Source organism: Jaculus jaculus, chromosome 4 (genome assembly GCF_020740685.1).
Source record: "Jaculus jaculus isolate mJacJac1 chromosome 4, mJacJac1.mat.Y.cur, whole genome shotgun sequence".
In the NCBI taxonomy this organism is placed as follows: domain Eukaryota; kingdom Metazoa; phylum Chordata; class Mammalia; order Rodentia; family Dipodidae; genus Jaculus; species Jaculus jaculus.
Window position 1 is genome coordinate 89,042,111 of NC_059105.1, and position 5,241 is coordinate 89,047,351.

The following is a 5,241-nucleotide window of genomic DNA, read 5'->3' on the forward strand; positions in this document are numbered from 1 at the left end:
AAAACAAAAACAAAAACAAAAAAAAAAAAAACAAAAAGGAAGAAAAGAAAGAAAAATTTAAGAATATCTTTTTTTTTTTTTTTCTTGTGAATGACTATACCTCACTAAAATAGGATATTACTCCTTTACTATTTAGGGACTAGAAATTCTCACTGCTTCTAAAGCCCTTTCTGTAGAGCCCTTCTGTGTAACTTTTCTTTTTTCTATATGGAAAGGCTGGAGGAAAGTCACATATTGTACTTGGCAGTTGACTACATCTTAGGTTCATTTTTATTAATTAGTAATAGTTTACCTCCTTTTTCCATTCCTATATTTTAGCCAGGCATGACATCATGCAAATCTGAGGTTCAAAATATTATTTAAAATTTTATGCTTTATTAATCCTGCCTTGTAGTTCCTTTCCACAGATCTAACAAATAGTCCTGTGAGTAACCCCAAACCACAGAGTTGCTTGTGGAGGCGTTCCCCACACTGCATTACAGGAAGGCCCGTCTGGATAGACCTCAGCGGACTACAGCTTCAGGAGCTTTCCCTGGTGACTCAGCACCATTCTCACACACTGCTACACCATGTCTAGGCTCTTGGGTTGGGAGAAGATAATGTGAGACTAATAAGATTTCTTCAGTGTTGACTTGAGAAGTTTAAAAATTTTTTTGAAGTGTTGGGGGCCTCTGGGTCTCTAGTTCTGTGATTTGGTAGGAGTTGATTTTTCTCTGTGCTGATCTCCTTCCCTCTTGTGCTGGTACCCGGTTCACCAGGAAAACAGCACCCTTACTTGTTTTGTCAATTTTTCTTAGTTTCAGCTGGGGCCCTTTTGAAGTATGATGGGGTGGCTCTCTCCTTAGGATCTACATTTATGTGGAAAAGAGAAGCAGATTCTCCAATGGAGAATAAGTTAACACCAGGACAAATGAGATAACCCTTACTTTTTTTATAGAGAATTTAATAGGTGTAGGCCCTCTTGTAGCCCATGATTGATGGTAGCTTGATAATGGAGAGTGGGCTTGTGTTTGGATATGGTTCTGACTCGTTTCCCAGCTCCAGCTATGTGTCCTGTACCACTGAGGAGATCAGTTAGCCAAATCAAAAGCAGTTGGTTCCCAACCATGGCTGTGTGCCACTATTGCACTTGTGTGGGCATCACAACAGGTTATTTGCTGCTAAGTAGGTTAGACCATGAGTTGCTTGGACAGATATTGGTCATTTTTCCCCAGTCGCCCATGTAGCACCTTCTGGCACTAGACACGCTGTCTAGGGACTGACTCTTCCAACTTCCAGCCATGCCATTCCATTTTACATGTCAACCACATAAGGTGTCTTCAGCAGTAGGGTCTTACCACTAACCTTTGGTGGGTCATCAAGTACTCTGACAGAAATCTGTCTTTTTTTTAGGAAACCTTGTAGGTCTCTCTGATCAAAAGCTCATTCTGGATGATGACCACATGTTGGTACTGGGAGTTACAGGTCAGTGCCCACTAAGAAAAGGAGGAAAATGATAACTAATATACAAGAGCTAGAGAGAAGATAGAGAGAGAGAGTGGGGGAGAGGGAGGGCGGGAAGCTGTAGAAAATTAAGGTTAGTCTTCATCATACCCTCTCCAATGTCTTGTGGTTCAGGTATTCCCTCTAAGGGCCAGGTGAATGTTCAGCCATTTGGTCTGCCTTTTAGGAAGTAGAATTTTATGGTACCATTGCTGTTTGGGTCTGGATTTGTGTTTCCCATCCCTCTCTTGCTCTCCCCTCCCTTCCCATCCATCTTAGTGTCTAGACAATGAGATGCTTGCTGGTATGTAAGGTATCTTGGGTAGATTCAGGTTAGGTGCTGTAGATGAGTGAGACTGTGGTGCTTTTTCTTTTCTGTGATTGGGTAGTTCACTGAGAATGATCTGTTCCAGGTTCAACCATTTTTCCTCAAATTTCATTGTGTCATTTTTTCTTACTATTGTATAGAATTCCATTGTGTAGATATACCGCATCTTAGTTATCCATTCTTCTCCTGATGGACATCTGGGTTGATTCCAGCTCTTAGCTATTATGAATTGAGCCACTACAAACATGGTTGAGCAAATCTCTCTGGCCTGTGGTTTGTGGTTCAGGGTAGATGCCCAGTAAGGGAATAACTGGGTCTGTTGGTATCTCTATAGTCAGCTTTTTTAGGAGTCTACATATTGCTTTCCAAAGTGGTTGTACCATCTTATATCCCCACCAACAGTGGATGAGTATTCCTACTTCTCCACATCCTCGCCAGCATTTATTTTCATTTGATTTTTTTGATGTTTGCTATCCTTATTGGGGTAAGGTGGAATCTTATAGTTGTTTTAACTTGCATTTCCCTGATGATTAGGGATGATGAAGATTTTCTTAAGTGTGTGTTTGCCATTTGTATTTCTTCCTTTGTGAACTGCCTGTTCAGCTCTTTGCCCCATTTTGTGAGTGGGGTATTTGACTTCTTATTGTTTAGATTTTTTAGTTCTTTGTAGATTCTAGAGATTAGGCCTCTATCAGTTGGATAACCTGCAAATATTTTCTCCCATTCTGTGGGTAATCTATTGGTTTTGCTTATTGTATGCTTGCCTGTAAAGAAACTCTTCAGATTCATGTGATCCCATTGGTTGAGTGACTGTTTAAGATCGTGAACTACTGGGGTTTTGCTTAGGAAGTATTTTTCCATTCCTATATCATGGAAAGTACTTCCTAAATTTTCTTCCAGTAGTATTTGATGTTATGGTCTTATATTGAGGTCTTTGATCCATTTGGACTTCAGTGTAGTGCATGGCGAAATGTGTGGATCAAGTTTCAGTTTCCTGCATATGGTTATCCAGTTTGTCCAGCACCATTTGTTGAAGATGCTGTCTTTTTTCCAGCCTATGTAGTTAGGGCCTTTGTCGAATATCAAGTAGCTATAGTTGCTTGACCCAAAGTCTGGGTCCTCATGTCTATTCCATTGGTCTATACTCCTGTTTTTATGCCATTACCATGCTGTTTTTATTACTATGGCTTTGTAATATAGTTTTAGATCAGGTATGCTGATGCCTCCAAAGGTATTTCTTTTGCTGAGAATATGTTTGGATATGTGAGGCCTTCTGCCTTTCCATATGAAATTTGAGATCATTTTTTTCTATCTCTGTGAAGAATAGTGTAGGGATTTTAATTGGAATTGCATGAAATCTGTATATTGCCTTTGGTAGGATTGCCATCTTAACAATGTTAATTCTGCCTGTCCAGGAGCATGGGAGGTCTTTCCATTTTCTCAAGTCCTTCTCAATTTCTTTTTTGAGTGTTTTAAAGTTTTCGTTGTATAGATCTTTCACTTCCTTGGTTAATGTTATTCCAAGGTGTTTTATTTTATTTTTTGTTGCTATTGAAAATGGGACTATGTCCTTTATTTCTTTCTCTCTATCTTTGTCATTTGCATATAGAAAGGCTACTGATTTTTGTGCATTGATTTTGTATCATGCAACTTTGCTATAGGAGTTAATCACCTTCAGGAGTTTGGGGATGGAGTCTCTCAGGTCTCTTACATATACAATCATGTCATCAGTGAATAGAGCTAACTTAACTTCTTCCTTTCCAAATTGTATCCCATTTCCTTCTCCTGTCTTATTGCTTGAGCTAGGACTTCCAGTACTATATTGAAAAGCAGAGGCGAGAGTGGACAACCCTGTCTTGTTCCTGATCTTAATGGGAATTCCTCCAGTCTCTCTCCATTAAGTATTATTTGGGCCTTCGGAGCTTTGTATATTGCCTTTATTATGTTAAGATATGAACCAACCATGCCAATTCTCTCCAAAGTTTTGACCATAAAGTGATGTTGTATCTTGTCAAAAGCCTTTTCTGCATCTATCAAAATGACCATGTGGCTTTTATGTTTAACCTTGTTTATGTGGTGTATTACATTGACAGATTTCTGTATGTTGAACCACCCTTGTGTTCCTGGGGTGAATCACACTTGGTCAAGGTGGATAATGCTTTTGTTGTGTTGTTGGATTCAGTTTGCGAGGATTTTGTTCTAGATCTTTGCATCTAAGTTCATCAGGGAAATAGGCTGGTAGTTTTCTTTTCTTGTGGCATCTCTGCCTGGTTTTGGAATTAGGGTGATACTAGCTTCATAAAGGGAATTGGGTAGCTTTCCCTGTTCTCCAATTGTGTGGCACAGTTTGAGGAAGATTGGTTTGAGTTCTTCAATGAAGGTTTGATAGAATTCAGCTGAGAAGCCATCTGGTCCTGGACTCTTCTTTTTGGGGAGGTTGTTTATTACTTTTTCAATCTCCATGATTGTTATGGGTTCATTGAGGTGATTAATCTACTCTGAGTTTAGCTTTGATAGATGGTATGCATCCAGGAATTTATCCATCTCCTCCATATTATCCAGTTTTGTGGAGTAGAAGTTTTTGAAATAAGTCCTGATGGTTTTCCCAATTATACTTATGTCTGTTGTGATCTCTCCTTTTTCATTTTGAATTTTGTTAATTTGAAGCTTCTCTTTTTTTGCTTGATCAAATTGGCTAGGGGTTTGTCAATCTTGTTTATTTTTTCAAAGAAACAGATCTTTGTTTTGTCAATTGTCTTAATTGTTTCCTTGGTTTCCAATTTATTAATTTCTGCTCTGATTTTAATTAGTTCTTTCCTCCTGGAGCTCTTTGGGTAGGATTTTTCTTGCTTTTCCAGTGCCTTTAGGTGGATGGGTAGGTCATTGATTTGGGATCTCCCTGTTTTTTTTTTTTTTTTTTTTTTATGAAGGCATTGAATGTTATGAATTTTCCCCTGAGGACCACCTTCATTGTGTCCCATAAGTTTTGGTACGATGTATTCTCATTGTCACTCAATTCTAGAAATTTTGCAATTTCATTTTTTATTTTATCCACTATGCATTTATTGTTTAAAAGTGTGCTGTTCAGTTTCCAGGTGCAATTGGGATTCTTGGTGGGTCTTTTGTTGTTGATTTCTAGCAATATAGCATTGTGATCTGATAGCATGCAGGGAATTATGTCAATCTTCCTAAATATGTGGAGGCGGTCTTTGTGACCCAGTATATGGTCTATTTTTGAGGCTGTTCCATGGGCTGCTGAGAAGAATGTGTATTCTGTGGATTTGGGATGGAAAGTTCTGTAAATGTCCATTAGGTCTAATTGATCTATGGGTTTGTTGAGCTCTCTTCCCTGTTGAGTTTCTGTTTGGATGATCTGTCTATTACTGATAATGGTGTATTGAAATCCCCAGCTATGATGATATTGGTGGCTA

At 38.7% G+C, this 5,241-nt stretch overlaps 1 non-coding gene across 1 annotated transcript; it reads right to left on the reverse strand.

Annotated features, from left to right (window-relative positions):
* Positions 1-381: 381 nt before the first annotated feature.
* LOC123460521 lies at positions 382-508 on the reverse strand. Its single transcript, XR_006637068.1, has one exon. It is a non-coding gene; the product is annotated as a small nucleolar RNA SNORA18 (small nucleolar RNA).
* Between the last annotated feature and the right edge of the window lie 4,733 nt (positions 509-5,241).